General features: G+C 42.9%; 1 long non-coding RNA gene across 4 annotated transcripts in view; it reads right to left on the minus strand.

Annotated features, from left to right (window-relative positions):
* Nucleotides 1-12,011: 12,011 nt before the first annotated feature.
* LOC126500220 (uncharacterized) overlaps nucleotides 12,012-17,421 on the minus strand; it is a 301,499-nt gene continuing 296,089 nt past the window's right edge. For 2 of the 4 annotated variants that reach the window (XR_007591279.1, XR_007591277.1), the window contains one exon: nucleotides 13,265-16,498. This is a non-coding gene — a long non-coding RNA (uncharacterized lncRNA). Of the gene's footprint in view, nucleotides 12,093-13,264; nucleotides 16,499-17,421 lie in introns of those variants that run through there. The other 2 variants (XR_007591280.1, XR_007591278.1) reach the window with 2 other exon arrangements.

Genomic DNA, 17,421 nt, shown 5'->3' on the forward strand with positions numbered 1-17,421 from the left:
CCCTTATAGATTACACTGTGTGAAGGTAATTTCTTCTGGCATCTGTATCTCTCTTTTCTTTCTTTCTCTCCTTCCTTCCTTTTTTCCTTTCTTCTTCCCTCCCTCTTTTCCTCCCTCCCTTTCTCCTTCTCTCTTTCTCTTTCTCCCTCCATTCCTCCCTTTTTTCCTTCCTTCCTTCCTTCCTTCCTTCCTTCCTTCCTTCCTTCCTTCCTCTTTCCTTCCTTTCTTCTTTTCTTCCAAGTTGGGCCTGGGTCTCAGTACCCTGCTCAGACTATAGAAGCACATGCTTGATTTTCTTATGGCAAGATCTCACCATGTACAGAGGCTAGCCTAAGACTCACCCTGTAGTCCAGGCTACCCTCTAGCTCAGAGTCCTCCTGCCTCTGCCTCCTAATGCTAGGATTAAACGAATGTGCCCCCATATACCCACACCCACACGTTTGTCTCCTTCTGTCTAACTTTACAGTTCCATGGTTCACCCAGGCTGCCTGTGAAGGCCCAGTGTTTGCATTTGTAGTACCTTGTAGAATTTAAATATTTGAAAATGTCACAGTATTTATCTACTATACTAATGGGCATTTGGGTAGTTTCTAGATTGAATTATTCTGAATTAATTGTTGAGAACATTCTAGATTTCTTTCAATATATAGGTATGTGCATTTCTGCTGAGTATATACCTACAATAAAATGACATGGCCATATTTATGTTCTGATCGATACTAACAAATAAATACTTTTGTAGAATAATTGTACAAATTAAAATTTCTGTTAGACCCATTATTTTTTTTTTCCTTTTTGGTACTCTGGACTGAACCCAGGAGCTAGTCCAAGCAAATTAAGAAGGTGCTTGAGCGCTGAGCAGTACAACAGGCATTTTTAAATAACAGGGATCCATGACATCAATAGTGGCTTAAGTCTATTTAGTCTATTTAAGTCTATAAAGAAAGTCTGCCTGCAGGGGCCAGCATAAGGAACAAACACGGGCATGCAAGTATTAGGACATTCTGCTAGGAAACAAGTGTGAAAAGTATGCTGTACCCCTCAAAAAGGAGTTACTTCAATTCACCAATTTTTGAAATTCTCCATAAATCCTGATTATATTTTAAAAAATAAAATGGACTCAAGAAATACTTGTTAGACAGAATGGTAGCTCATTCCTGTAATCCTAGCACTTAAGAGGCTGAGGCAGAAGGATTGCCCCGAGATTGAGGCCATCGTGGATTGCAGATTAAGACACGGCCAAATGAGAAAAGCAATTATTTGTTAAACGTTGCTTTTTAAACCCTTTGGTTTGCACTTATCTTTCAAACTTTTAATTCTTTGAGAAAGGAAAGAGTTGAGAGAGGGAGAGAGGCAGGTAGAATCTAGAGGGGGACTGGTTATGATGGGAATACATGAAGCAACTTGTCCAGAGGATTGAGAGAGGTCAACCTTGTCTGTGAGCTATCAGGACCATCGACACAGGCCCTAAGACAGCGATGCTGTATTTGTCACATGGTTTGGGGAAGAATTACTGACCAGTTTAGAATGAAACGACTTCATTCCATTAACATCACGAGATAGTAAAGTTTCATTTAATTCTGAGGCCTCAGATGGTTTTATAGCAGCAACATCTGGAATGGTTTCAGCCTGCCTATTGTTATGAAATACAATAATGGGGGTTCACACCACTCAGTAGCCAAAGATTGTGACTTAAGGAACTTTTCCAACACTGTGAATAACATGTAAATGAAGAATTTCGCAAATCAGCTGACCTGGACATGAACCATAAACTCAAAAAAGCCCCACGAAAGGACAACAATGAGAAAGGAGCAAACACCACAGCAAAATGAGATCCAGCCTGGGATGAGGACATAGTTTGTGACATGACATTCCAGGAAGAGGGGACACTTAGGAGTGGCGTTTTCCGTAAGGCACTCACTGAGTCAGTGAAATTGGGACTTCAAGGGACAAGGAAATCTGTGGGTACTGCTGTTGAAGTGATAATGACACTCAGAGCAGAGGAGAGCGCACCTTCAATGACTCTCCTCTGAAAGCTGTGCTTGGGAGGCAATTGTGCAATCAGAAGCCAGGGAGTGAGGGCAGGCCTTGGAATGTGTGGCATTTGCATGACTGTCAGGATCCAGGGCTCAGGCAAGCCCAGGTTTCTGCCAGCACGGGAACTATGATGGTGTCATAGGCACACCCAGGGCCTCCGGCTTTGAAACCGGAGCTTCAAAGGTGAAAGTTAAGCCTTGCTTCAAGAAAGATGGATCAGGGCTGACTCTTTCAGATCTGTCACATGATAAATACCAGTCACCCACAGGGGTAGCGCTGTGAGAGCCTGAGCTGTAGACATTGGTGTGGAAGGAGCTCCTTAGGAAAAATTTCCATCTAGGAGAAAGGCCAAGGAGGTCCTGACCTTTCAGTGCCTTCAAAGGGTCATTGAGGTTTGGGAGAAGAATCCATGCCACTAAGGTGGGGCACTGAGTGAGTAGGGAGACATACCAGGGCGTGCATCAAATGGAACGAGAAAAGAGGTCACTCTGAAGAGACAGATTTTCTCCGACATTTGACAGAGTCCTTCCTTTAAGCTGAACATGATGGTGGTGCTTAGAACTTGGTGGAGGCAGGAGGATCAGCAATTGTGGGTCATCCCCAGAGTCTGAGTTGAGCCTGAGTCTAACCTGGGCTACAGAAGCATAAACAAAATTAACCTCACAGTACTCTGGATTTCAAAAGCAATACACCTAATATGTATTTGCATAAATCAGCTGTAGTAAATATTCTCAATTGAATTGAGAGTTAGGAAATTTAACATTCTGGCATTGGTTAGAAATATATATTATTTCTATTTTAGTTAATTAATTGAACATGTGAGGGGGTTTCCATCCTCTGGAGAAAAGGAACATTCGTACGGCTCAAGAGACTCAAAGAACTTTATCTAAAAGGTCTTACCAAGGCCACCCTGCCATTCGTTACCCTGCGACAAGCCTTGTTCTGGAGTCGCATTCTGTGAGACTGTCTACACATCAAACTTCAGTTCCAAAAAAATGAAGAGGAGCCCCTGTTTCTTCTGGAGCCTCTCGTTTCATGTAAGAGACACAGACAGAAAGATTAAGTGTGTTTTTCTTTTGTTAATCTGCCTCTCCATGCAGGGACCTAACCCATGAGCCCGAGATGGGGGAAAATGGCTGTTTCTCCTCCCTCAGCAGCTTACACGCGTGAACACTACCGACTGCCAACATTGCTAAAGACAACAGCTTGATTATTAGCTTTTTGGGCTGCCCAATCTTCACAAACCTCAAGATGTTCAACTGCACCGAGTTTCATAGACTTTCTACCTTGATGAAGGTAAAAAGGAAAAGGATTCTCCTTCCCAGTTCTTGGACCTCCTCCTAGCCCTATTTGGAGCCCTTTCCCTAAAGGCTTTTTGGTAAAAATTAACCTCTGCATGCAGAAAGCCATGAGTCCATAACTGAAATGGACATGTCCACTTCCAGTTTCTGTCACACAGACCTCTCTCCTGAACAGCAGCTCACACTGGTGACTTGAAGGCTGTAAACTGGGCAGGAATCTCAGTACCGACTTTCCCAGCTCACACTTCGCCCTGCTTCTTGCAAAGGCAAATATCCTGGGTCGCCAGCTCTAGCTGTTTGCAGAAGGGACACATAATTTACAACCCAGTAGAGATGAATGTGGCTGAGATGGTGGCTAGCCGTACCCACCTTGGAAGTGTGAATGTCCGTCACGCTGGGCTAGAAGCCCAGCCAGAGACCTGTTAATGAACCTCCTGGAAGTCCAGGTAGCTACTCTCGGATTCCACCCCTCAGCAGCTTCCAGCCTGGCTCAGATACTGTAGATAGGCTAGGAAGTTTTTGATTGCTTCTGGGACTGAAACTATCATTATTCTAATGAAGAGACTTTGCAGAAGATTTTTTTTTTTTTTTACCTTTTCCTCTGATTACTCCCCTCCCCCAACCCAGGACAACAAAATTATAAAAGTTTTGGTTTTTTGTTTGTTTGTTTGTTTGTTGATTGGTTGTTTTAAAGAGTCGCACAAAAATAAAGCATTGATAAAAAAAAAAAATCATTGCCAGCTAGTTGACATGAAGATCGTGACCCCATTGTATCCATGAGTAATTACTTCCTCAAACGCAGCAAACCAGGCCTGCTAGAGATTCAGCATTCGTGGTTTTTTGGCTTCCTTTTTTGTAGGTTTCTTGTGTTGGTTTTGTCGGTGTCTAGTGTCTCTTCCTTGTGGATCACGGACACTGCTGATTTTGCAACAGGCCTTGGCTTGAAATAACCCCAGGTTATATTCTAGTCCTTTCAGTGTGTTTCCTTTTAATCACCTCCCAGTCTCAACCACCAGAAGGAAGTCTGGAGGCCTGCCAATTATCCACCTCCCTTTTCACTGAAAAATGGGGAAAGGTTCAGGTACGACGCTGGTGGGCCAGATGATACCGGATCACAGAAAGTCCATCTTTAAGAACTTGCCCTCAAGCGCAGCCACTTAGAAAGTGAACTTGGGAAGGGGGATTGCCATAGGGCGCATCCTCCTCTGGCTTTACATAAAGATGGAGGCTGTCTTGTGGCAGTAGTGTTCCACTCAGAAGTCTCAGTGACAGTTCATTTCCTCAGTACTACAGCTGCACACAAGACTCCCTTTGAGACAGAATTTCCAGGACCCGTTCTTCATTTCCAAAATTGAAGGAAAGCCTCTGGGGTAATTTTCAAATCCTGGTCTGCCATGACTACGGCTGATCTGTGACCTGACATCACCTAGAATATGTCGGGTATGTGGGCGTCAAGGGGTCTAGGAGAACCTAGTGTGCCCTTTAGGGAAAGCTGCGAGGAACAATGGGAAAGTTCTTGAATATCGGGAAATTTTTTTTTCGAGATCAAGAGATTTATTGGCATGCATTTCAAATCAGAACGCTAGCTGCCAGGGCTTGTTCTGTCCAAGGGCAACATCGGAACCGTGGCGCACACAATGCCCCAGGTGGCCCGAATCATTCAGAACCTGTTAGGTAGTGATTGTGCTGCCAAAAGCTGAGTTTTCTCACCAGACTTATTTTTGAATTCCTCCTGACTTTGTCACCGATTTGCCTAAAAGCATTACTGATACATAAGCCGGGTATTTGTTTAAAGTAGCCAAGCAAGACCTGGAGACCGAAACAGCTTCTCCCCGGCTCAAAGGCTTGGCAGCCCTCCCAAAAGACTTCCACCCGGCAGTGGGAGGAAGCTGCCTCTGTGGGCTTACAGCAAGACAGCCCCTTCATTTGTGAGATAGCAAGAGAAGCGATCCCTGCTGGCATGGCGTAAGAGTCTGAAAGGGAGCAGAAAATGTCATCGCCAGATATGCCACACTGGCACAAATGGTTATTTTGTCTGCTAGTAATTAAGAATACCATAAGAACTTCCTGTTCTCTCTGTTCCCCACAAGGGATTAAACTCCCTTTGAAAAAGTTACACGAATTTGCCCTTCTGGGTGCGCTCCAAATCCTCTCTTCTGTCACAGCACCATCCTTATCAGAGGGGCCAGAAGGAGGGTGGCATCTGATAGCCCTCACTGAACAACCTGTCTCGACTGCGTATTTCTCAGGCAGCTCCCTAAAATTCCCATCCTGAAAACCGGGCCTGCCTTGGCTCAGTTCCCTTTCCTCCCCTCTGCTAGGGTAGCATATGTGCCCGCTAATTTCAGGTCAGCTGGACGCACTCTAGAGTCACCAGAGAGGAAAGAACCTCCATGGAGAAAATGCCTCTCTCTATAAGTTGGAGCTATACAAAAGCATTTAGGGCCTTTTCTTAATTAGTGATTGACAGGGAGAGGGCCCAGCCTATTTTGGGTGGGGCCATTACTGGGCTGGTTGCCCCGGGTTCTATAAGAAAGCAGGCTGAGCAGGCCATGTGAAGCAAACCAGTAACAAGCTCCCCTCCATGGCCTCTGCCTCAGCGCCTACTCCTGGGATGCTGCCCTGTTTGAGTTCCTGTCCTGACTTCCTTCAATGATGAAGAGCAATGTTGAAGTGGAAGCCGAATAAACGCTCTCCTTCCCCAACTTGTGTTTTGGTCGTGGTGTTTTGTCATAGCAATAGAAATCCTTAATAAAGTAAGTGTATAAGGCCCTAGTTCTAGCAACACCCCCTGAGTTAGTCTTCACCAAAAATCTGCATGCATGTTCATTTTGCAGGCAAATAACTGTTGTTATCAATCTGTCTCTGACAGTTGGACCCAGAGATTAGTTACAGAAACTGGGAGTGTCGAAGAAAGGGTTTCTCTGCCCCCTCCCATAAACCAGGGGGTGGTTGGAAAGGAATATATGATTTAGCATGATATTTTAAGGTTTTCTTCTTTGTTATTGCTGATGGTCATGATTCTGTCGATAGGCTATTATATCTAAATTTCTGTCTAATAGTTTTCCTGTTCCACTGAGAACTTCTTTTTTTCCATTAATTTTTTAAAATTTATTTTACACACCTAGCACAGTTTCCCCTCCTTCTTCTTTTCCTGTTCTCTCCCCCATATTCCACCTAACCCAACCCCGAATCCATTCCTTTTCTGTCCCGAAGATCCACAGCCAAGGATGGGTAGAACTCCGGGAGTTCTGTTGAAGAGAAGGAAGAGGGATTGTACAAGCCAAGCTGGGGAAGGGGAGGTCAAAGTCATGACAGGGGAACCCACAGCGACAGCTCCTAGGAGCTCACAGACTCTGGGCCAACAGCTGGGGAGTCCACACGGGACCAACCTAGGCCCTCTGCATATAGGTAACAGTTAAGCAGCTTGGTCTGTTTGTGGGATGCGTAATGGCGGGATCAGAAACTGTCCCTGGCTTGTGAGCTGGCTTTTGGGACCCTATTCCTTTGCCTCGCCTAGCTTCAATTCAGGGGGAGGAGCTCTGACCTACATCTATTTTAAGATTTTTTTAGTGCTGAAAAACTTGACAGGGGCAGTCCCCGCCAAGGAATTCTTTCTCTAGAGTCCTTACTGTCTCAGTGACCCTTGACTCGGTTCTGAAAAGAGACACCCTGGTCATAGCACAGTTCCACTTTAAAGAGTAAGATAACCGCATGGCACCAGCCTTCAAACACCAATGAGACTGCATGACAAGAGCCAGCAATAACAGCATACATGGGTAATAGCTAGATGCTTTAACCCGATCGAGATCCAGTCCTGGTATTAACAGCAGCCTCTGATTTTGAGCCCTTGTGGACACCATTGCCAATACAATAGTGCTAACTCAGTGTTCTCAATAACCAATGTTCTCAAGGGGCCAGTGTGCTGGCTCAGTGGGTAAACAGGCTTGCCACCAAGCCTGATGACCTGAGTTCAGTCTCAGGAAGCCTCACTGTAGAAGGAGAGAACTAATTCCCACAGGTATTCTTTGAACCCCCCCCCCGGAGTTCAGGCACGTGTTCATGTGCACACCTGTAAGCGAGTAAGCAAATGTTCATTTAAAAAGGATTCAATAACCCATGAAGCAAGGACAGTCACATTTATTTTACAGAAGGAACCGGTACTAGGAGACGGATTGCTTTGTCTTAGACTCCATATGATTTAACCCAGATCTGCCTGCTCCAAGAGCTGAGACGCATTGCCTGTGACCTGAGGACCGACTCTCAGACCTGAGCACCCACCCTCCTGCGAAGAAGTGACTATGAAAAGAAGCTTACAACCAAAGGGAAGATATTTTCTGATAGGCATATTCATATTTCTGAAGCATCTTCCAAGAGCCTGCCATACGTCAGGCGATGTGCCAACTGCTAGGAAAACGACACCAAGCACGCCAGGCAATCATTTTTGCCCTCATGGAGGATTCAGTCATGTACGGATGGACAGAGGTTCGAAGGTTAGCTACTATGGCAGAGGGTGCTAGGTCTTTGGGGAAGCAAAGAGAGGAACATTGAAGACATAAGAAAGAGTGATCTAGGCCGTGGGAACAGGGGCAAAGGCCCAGAGATGGGGCAAGACTCATGCAGCTGACTCAGACCTGGGAGACCAGAATGTCTGGAGTGGAGCATGTTGAAGGCACCAGCCAGAGAGATGAGTGACGTGGTCAGTGTTCCTTCTTCACGGCTGCCCATCTGTCTCTACCACTCATTTCTTTTCTGCACTCTCTCTCCCATGATTCTTCTGAACTATCTGTGTCCATCTGCGAGCATCACAATTGTAGCTTAAACATTCTACATGCACTTACCTTTCTCTGACTGTGGTCTCTGATTCATTTCTACCACACTAAACACCTTAACCGCTGTGGTCTTGTAACGGCCTACACGCACACAGTTCCAACACGCACGCACGCGCGCGCGCGCACACACACACACACACACACACACACACTCACCTCTTAAAACTTGATAAACTTTGTATTTGTAAAGCAGCTCCTGACGAGTGTTTCTATTCTACAGGACGTTGTAGCCTTAAGAGGAAGAGCCAGTTACCCCTCTGAGCCCACGTCTTGTGGCTTTCCACGCCACAGCAGGGAGCCGTGGTTAGAGTAAGAGGGCTCTGTGACATAGAACCATGGAAAGAAGCCTCTTGACAAAGCTCGGTTCCCTCCAGAATTTAAATATCCAATATTTCACCCACGTTCCTTGCCAGCGAAAGTTTCTTTTGTTATTTAGTTCTCAAACTTACATTCAACTACCATCTTCCTAGTTACAGTCTGGCAGGCAGACAAGACTCTGAATTTAGCGCAGGAACAAAGGTTTTCTTTGGGAAAGGAAGCTGCCCCTGCCCCACCCTCATCTTTGGAACTTGTGGCTCCCCTCAGGGTCAAAGGGCACCTCCCATCCAGAAACTCAAAGACTCTCTCCAGACGCAGCTAAGAGGAACTAGTTCTCCATGGTCAGCCAGGTTTCCAGAGCTGACACACAAGGTGCAAGTGCAGCCAGCTCTGTTGCCTTCTGTAGAGAGAAATCCGAGGTCAAGTTTGAGCATTTCTTCACAACATGATCCAAGGCCAAGCACTGTTGCAAATGGCTCCACCCCTAACCCTTTTCTGACTCTACCTTTTTCTATCCACATCATTCTCCGTCCTTGGTGTCGCAACCCCTTGCAAAAAATCACTGTGTACCTTTGAATGCGTGTTCCGGTTTTGCTCTAGCCTCATACTAGCTGAGAACTGTGCCCAGGACCATTTAGATCCCACAAAGTTACCTATCACTGGTAAAGACACATTGCAGCGGTCAGCTGACCATGGCTTTTCATTATCTATTTGTTCCCCAAGCCAACGACTAAGATATAACCAGAAGAATAAGAAGGCAAGGGCTGGAGAGATGGCTCAGAGGGTAAGAGCACTGGCTGTTCTTCCAGAGGTCCAGAGTTCAATTCCCAGCAATCACATGGTGGCTCACAACCATCTGCAATGAGATCTGGTGCCTTCCTTGCCAGCAGTACATGGTATGCTTAACAAATAAATAAATAAATAAATAAATAAATCTTAAAAAAAAGAAGGCAACTGAAATAAAGCAAAGATACTTGAATCTATGTGTTGTTTCTGTTCGAGAGATAATAGTCATAATATATACAAATTAAAATGTATAAATTGATGTATTCTTAATTTAGAATGTATATAGAAATATTGAAAAGGAGCTTCAGAAAAATCAACCTATTAAGAAAGTCAATGCTACAGTGGCAAGGACTGGAGACAGCCTTAGAGCAGAGACCAGGCTGCAGATCCTCTAGCTGTAGCCTCCCAAGTAGCACATTTTGGTCAAATGATTTAATTTTCTGAGCATATTTGCTCATTCAGTGGTAAAGAAGGAATACACATAAAGTGCTATCAGCAGCTTTGGCATGTGCTAAGTACGCAGTAAAATCAGGTTTTAGACTTCCCCAAAGAGTCTGGTAGATGTTGCCTAAGCGGGCTGAGTCCCGCGTCATTTCTCAACCACTGTCACAGTGTGACTCTTCCTGATGCCAGGATCTAAGGTCAGAGAGGGGTTCCTGCTTCTGCTCTGTGCTTACTCGGCATTGGAGGGTTGTCTAAAAAGCCAGTGGTAATGCATGGTCCTCTTGATAGACAGAAGGGCCGTGGCTAAATCACACACCACTGACTCTGAAAGAAATTTACCCTCATTTCTCTGATTTCGTCATTGCTTCCCTATGCTGAAACTAGTCCAAATCTTTGAAACTTGTCATCATTTACAAACCTTTAAAGGATATGTCTTCTTCTCAGAGGGAAGAATGGCCCACCAAGTTTACACATAGCATCTTTGGCAGCTGACAGTATCCAGCCGCAGAGGGTTGCTTTGTGGATGAGGCAGATGGCTTCTACTTTAGGCTTTCCTTGGTCTCATTTCTCAGTTGGTTTTTTTTTTCCAAGCTTAGCTTTATTTTACAGATGACTAAGGTTCGAATAGTGAGGGAGAGGAACTATCCAAAAAGGATTGATACAGTATTTAAAATCTGCGAGGATTATGTGACGATTGAGGTCACATTTATTACAATGAAAAATTAGATCTGGTTTCAGCTTTGAACCTGAGAATATTAGCGCAATCTAAGCTGCTTAGGGTCAGGCTAGATAAGAAAGCATGCCAGTCATTTGGCAGATGTTTCCTGTGAATATCAAACCTCAGACCTTAGCATCATGGGCGGGTTTCATGTTGGAAAATGTAATCAGAAAGTATCATGATAAATTGCTCTTGTGTGCTGATTTTTACATTTGTTGGCGTGTACACTTACTGGTTTTGTTTTTTTTTTTTTCTGCATGAAAAGTTTTTGCACCCCGATAAACCTCTCTGCCAATGCAATAATCCAAATCAGACCAAATCAAACCGAATTAGAAAAAGCCCAGGTTTAATGGGTACCAATGCTCCCAGATGGCTTTCCAGCCTCCCAGAGAGGAGCCAGGAAAGGAAGACTGGAAAACCAAGTGTTTGTTCTCTGGAGTGCAATTTAAATACCCTGTGGGAGTGAACTTGAGCTGGGGATGGAGCTTCCACCCGGAACATTCCATACTCTTTGGATATATGGATGCCGGGGACTGTAGTGTGACCTTAACCCAAACACTGCATAAGTGGTTGGCTTAGCTTTGTGCTAGTGTGGAGAGAGATGGGCACGCTCCCGACACAGGGGTCTACAAGTGCATGCTTGGTTCCACATACTAAATTTCTTCTGTCTTCCTTCAAGAAGCTTCTAGTCACGTATCTAGTCAAACATAGAAAAATTCTCTTGTACATATTATTTTTTTCTTAATGACTTACAAGGAAGTTCAGTTCACCTTTGTCCCCTGACCTGGCATTCTTTCTAAAGCCCCTTAAAGCTCTGTAATTCCAATTGCTTAGGCTGCCCCAACAAAGTAACACAGATGAGAAGGCTTAACCCAGAAAACTGCATTTTTCCACAGGGCTGGGAACCCAGGATTAAGGCGCCATCCGTGGAGGCTTCTCTTCACGATGACGCAGTTGCGGCTCTCACCTCGGCTTAGTCATCTGGGGTGTGTGCACATGCCTCTGGCAGCTCTTTCTTTGCATGTTCTAGTCTACTTTACTGATGAGGACAAAAGTCAGATTGCATTTAGAGCCCTACCTAACGTCCTCTTTCTAACTTAACGTTTCAAAAAGGCTGTTTGTGAGTTCTGTCACACTCTGAGAAACTTGAGGGCTGGGATTTCAAGAGGATGCAGCCCCCCTCCTCCCCCAGGATCATTTTCATTCCACCACGGTCTTTATCAAACCTTACAAAAATGCATTTCTCTGGAAGTCAGTAAAAAAAAAAAATTAAAAGAGGAAAGAGAAAATGAATGGCTGTTGCTCAACTCTGGCTGGATTTCATTCTTTCCACACTTTCAATGTTACCTCTTTTGCAAAGCTCCACTTTTGGTGAGGGCTGTAGCACCGTCATACACTTGGCTTTGGCCTTGAGTCTGCACTTTCTCTCCTGCTTCTAGAACTCAGCTTAGGACTGTTCGCTACAAAAAACATTGTTTTGAGTTGCTCATTCTGTTTTACGTTGACTGCTCGCCGAGATGATGCATGCTTGTTTGCTTTTAAGAAGCTCCCAATCTTTTACCAGCTCACTTTCAGGCAGTTTCTGTCACAGTTGGTTTGAGTGGAAGAGCCAGAGTAGGAAGACAAGAACCAAATCAGCTGTGCTCATCTACAAAGCTGAAATCAATGAATGCTTGTGAGCCAGGGCATAATCAAAAATACATGAGCAAATCTGTTTGCCAAATAGATCACTGGTTGACAAGACTTAGACTTTGCTTAATTGATTCTCCCTTTTCATATGTCTCTGGAGAAAGTTCCCAAGCCTATTTTCCTGGAAAGTACTTTATATTGGATCCTTTAGCACAAATATTGGATAAGGATTATCCAAGCTTATCTGCATATTGAACTATCATCTAGAAATCTCCAAATGTTCTCTGACCATCAGAGGGAAAAGGACTGATTTGGGACATTGCTGAAGATACTAGAAAGGTCTTTAGAGAACAGAAAATGTGTCAGACGCTGTATATGTTAAGTTCATGTTTATGTCTAACAATCTCAACTTTAACATAACTTCTATTATAGGCAGAATCTGAATTCTGAGCACAATTATACATAATTTTGAATGTTAAAAAAATCCATCTGTTTGAAATAATCTGTTTTTATAGTTACCACAAAAATGTTTCCTCTTTGGTACTTATCACCTGTGGTGTTTTGAGTAAGAATGGATCCCAGAGGCACATATACTTAAATGCTTGGTTCCTATTGGTGGACAGTTTAGGAAGGCTTAGGAGTTGCATTTTTAATTGCTGTGAAGAGACACCATTAGTGTGGGTCCTTCTGTTTATGTGTTGCTTTTATTGGTTAATAAATAAAGAAACTCGCCATGACCACAGCAACTCTTATAAAGAAAGCATTTAATTGGGATGGCTTGTTTACAGTTTCAGAGGTCCAGTCCATTATCATCAAGGTGGGAGAGTGGTGGTAGCAAGCAGACGACCTGGTGCTGGAGTTAAGGATCCTACATTTTGACTCAGAGGCAACAGGAAGTCAATTGACTGTCAAACAGAAGGAAATGTGAAAAAAAAAAAGATACCTTAAAGCCCACCCCACACAATGGAACAGGACCTCTGTCAAGGCCACACCTCCTAATAGTGCCACTCCCTTTGGGGCCATTTTCTTTCAAACCACCCCAGAGGCATAGTCTTGTTCAAGGAGGCATGTCACTGAGGGTGGGCTTTGAGGTTTCAAAATCCCAACCCATGACCAGTCTTGTATATTTTCTAACTCCTGTCCTCAGAGCAGAAGAAAAACGTGCAGTTACTGCTCCAGTTCAATGTACCTACCTGCTGGCCGGGATGCTTCCTGCCAAGATGAAGTGAAACTGTAAACAAACTCCCAACTAATGCTTTTATCTATAAGCTACATTGGTCATGGTGTCTCTTCACAGCAATAAAACAGTAACTAAGACTGTATCAGCCATTCCTCATACAGTGACTGACATTGAGAACGTACAAAGAATTAAAATAATTAGTACCAAAAGGCAGATCTGCTGCTCAACAGTGACCTAGTAAAGCAGACACCTCTTACAAGGAGACACACAAGCGACCAATTGTGTAAAAACTTTAAAAGGTTTTATTAAATGCATTATTCTAGAATGCATACTTAGTTATGCCTTAACTATCATTTGACATGTAATTTATATAAAATTATGAATGGGGATCTCACATTCTTTACATATGGAATCACTAAAAGTCTTTTTTCTAAGACCTTTTTAAATTTTTGTCTTGTATTGCTGAGAATATAATATAGTTACATCATTTCTTCTTTCCCTTTCCACCTCCAAACTTTTCTACTTTCTTCTTTGCTCTTTTTTAAATTCATATGCTCTTTTTTCATTAATTATTGTTACATACATATATGTTTATACATATTTATTCATGTTTACAGGGTTGACAATTCAGTATTGGATAACTGTGGTGATGGCTATTCTTGGTTGTCAGTTTGACTACATCTGGAATTAACTAAAATCTATTGGCTGGCAACATCTACAAGGGATTTTGTTGTTGTTGTTGCTGTTGTTAATGAAATCATTTGAAGTGGGAAGACCCACTTATAATCCAGATCTTTCGGTGGGAAGGTAAACTCGTAATCTAGATCTTTAGAGGTGGGAAGATAAAACTTTAATCTGGACCACACTTTCTGCTAGCAGCCTATATCAAGGACTCAGAAAAAGAAAGTTTGTTCTATCCCTTTGCCTGTTTGCCCTCACTTTCACTAGTAAATGTGTTCCTTTGCTGGCATTTGAGTCTACTTCTTGAGGGTTCTGGTGTGCACTGAAGAGCAGCTGAGGCAACACCTGAGTATTGTGCAGCTCCCTAGAGACTAGTTCTCTCACTTTCAGCCATTCTTGGTTGGCTTTAGAGTCCACTTTTGTCTTAGTCTTTATGCAGAGTTGAGGCCAGTTTTCTTGGCACTTAGGCATTTCCACTGGTGGCATCTTTGTTCCAGTATGTTTAGGCAATCATAGCGAGCGTTTATAGATGTAGTGTCTGAGATTACCAGGCAATTCAGCCTTACAACAAACTCCTTCCTCTGGCTCATACAATCTTTCCACCCCCTCATCTACAATGTTCCCTGAGCCTTATGTGTGGTCGTTGTTTTGAAGAAGTGTCCATTGCGTTTGGGCTCCTCAAGCCTTCATTTAGATTGCTTGCCATTTTCTCGTAATGGTCCCCATCTGTTGCAAAGTGAAGTTTCCTTGATGGAAGATGAGGACTATACTTATTTGTGGGCAAAAGAACAAATATTTAAAATGCAGTTATGCATTCTACTAAAGTAGTAGTTGTAGATTTTCCTCAACGATCCCTGACTACACTAGCCCTGGCAGGAGCCTACATTTCCAGGTCCAGGCATAGTTTCTCTCTTGCTGATTGGGTCTTAAGTCCAAAAAGAAAGCTGTTGTTTACGGCTAAGGTATAGATGTCATTACTGCACTCTTAGGGTTACAGTGCCATGCTGGTCCTCACTGTGGCTCCTAGGTGTCATGGCTGCACAGGGCTATCTGTTGCTTCTCTCCTGGTATAAAACCTACTGATACCACGGAAGTTAGTCCTCATGAAGCAGGCCTTCAGGTTGGTTCAACCTCAGGGACTCCTGGGCCCTGAGTCAGATAATGATTTTAATGGCTTGAGATGTTCATACATGCATAAAATGTTCAACACCCTGAGTCACAAGGAAATGTAAATTAGAGCTGCTTTGAGATGCCATGTTACTCCAATGAGAATGGCTATCAGCAAGAAAGGAAGTACCAGCCAATACTAGGAAGGTTTGGGGGAAAGAGGAACTTTTGTTCACTACTGCTGAGAGAGGAAATTAGGTAATATAGGAAGTATGGTGATTTCTCAAAAATGTAAAACCAGATCTATCATAGGACCAGCTCCACTCTTACCACAGAGGCATATGAACACCCATGTTTATTGCTGTATTTTTGGCATGACGCCAGCCTAGATGGGTATTAACTAATGAATGGAAAATTTGAGGTATGTGTACGCTATGAAATTTGACTCTAAAATTATAAAATTGTAAAATTTCCAGGAAAGTGGATGGATCTGAGCTGGTGAAAAATTGGATGGAGGTGATGCTAACACAGACAGATTTTTTTTTTAAAAAAAAAAAAAACACTTTCTCCCTTATACTCAGATCCCTTTTAAAATTCTTTTCTTGAGACAAGGTCTTACTGTGCAGCTCTCTCTGGTTGTCCTAGAGCTTGATGTGTGTATTAGTCTGGCCCCAAACTCAAGGAGATAGGCATGCCTCTGCCTAGGAGTTCTGGGATTAAAGGAATACATCACCACACTACCTGGCCAGATCCTAACTTTTAAGGTTTGTATAAACATAAACAAGAGGTTGTTAGGGATATAGACTCTGAAATAGAGAGGAGAGAGCAAGACGGGACTCATAATTTCTGGGGGGTAATACCAAAAGAATGCACCTGACCTGAAAGCAGGTTGATTTGAGAGAAAAGCCATGGCAGGGAAAGGGGAGAAGAAAAGAAAAAAAAGCATACAGTTTTGTTTGTTTGAAATATGCCATAATAAAACTTAACATGTTTACATTGCTAACGTAACAACTATAAAGGATAAAAATATCATTGCCTATATTACTTTTTTCAGCTCACATACCTGTCAGCCGCTGACATCATAGACCTCTGCACATTTGCACTCATTTCCAACAGCACAGCTATGCTAGCCCATGCATACTCATGTTTATACTTCCACGGACACGTGTAGAATCTCAGAAAAGCCGAGACGCACTCCAATCTCACGACCTATTGTGAAACAGTTTGGTTTGTGCCCAGGTTTCTTACTGTCTTGAATTGTCCATCCTTTTTTTTTTTTTTTTGAGACAAGATCTCCCTAAGGTATCTAAGACGGCCTCAGACTCACATTCTTCCCGTCTCTCCAATGTTGGGATTGCAGGCATGTACCAGCTTGTGTTGGCCGTTCATTCATCTAAATTCACCACAGGTTGTTTTTTTTTTTTTCTTTTTTCTTCTTCATCCTTGCTAGTGTGAGTTCACTGACCTGAAAGAAAGATAACCAGGAGTCTGACCAAAGGCTTTTCCCACAAGCTATATGCAAATACATGAACAAGACTCACTGTATGAAAAGATTATGTCTATAAAATTTGAAAGACATCTCAAGTCAAGGCATTACTTTACAGTAGCTCAAGATATGCAAATATTGACGTGTAGCTCTGGGAAGAATATTCTATCAACAAGTCCATTCTCTGGAGTATAGCATGTAGATATTTTACGACCTAAACTTCTCTGCTGTGCCCCACGCTTCTGGGTCAGCAATACATCAAGGAAAACCATGATATTCATCTTGAGTTTGTGCAGTTGTCTACGTCCTTGCATTCATTAGGCAAGCTGATCCGAGCTAAAATCTCTAGTTAGTGAGAGTCCAGACTCCTCTGGCTTGGCTCTCTAAATTAAATCTTCCAAAGCCCTTTGTCTGGAACTTTTCTCTTGGCACACCGACTTCTTTTCCAGTGCTCTATTCTGCTCTCAAGCTGAGTAGGACCTGTCTGGTCCTGCCAAAGAGAAGCAGGCTACTCCCTCAAACCTTCAGTTCCCAAAGCGTCAACTCAGTAAATCACTAACCTGTCAGATTTACCTAACACTTCCTTTTTAAAAATATTTAAAATAAAGTTTCTATTGATGGAACCGAATGTTTTGTTCATTTTTATTTAAGTATATATATGCATATATATAATATATATTGGATGAATCTGTTATAATAAAGAACAATTATTTAAAAGACAATATGTTTACTTAGATTTGAATTTTATGCAATGTACTCATGCATCCAAACATTGCATAGTACCCCATAATTTGCACTATTTTATGCATATGTCAAAAGAAATAAATAAGAATAGGCCACAATTCAAAAGCAGATTAAAGTATTCATTGGTGGATAATTTTCAACAAATTGTACAGTCCTTA

Source organism: Alexandromys fortis, unplaced genomic scaffold (genome assembly GCF_014885135.2).
Source record: "Alexandromys fortis isolate MF-2015 unplaced genomic scaffold, M_Fortis_MF-2015_v1.1 scaffold_33, whole genome shotgun sequence".
Lineage (NCBI taxonomy): Eukaryota > Metazoa > Chordata > Mammalia > Rodentia > Cricetidae > Alexandromys > Alexandromys fortis.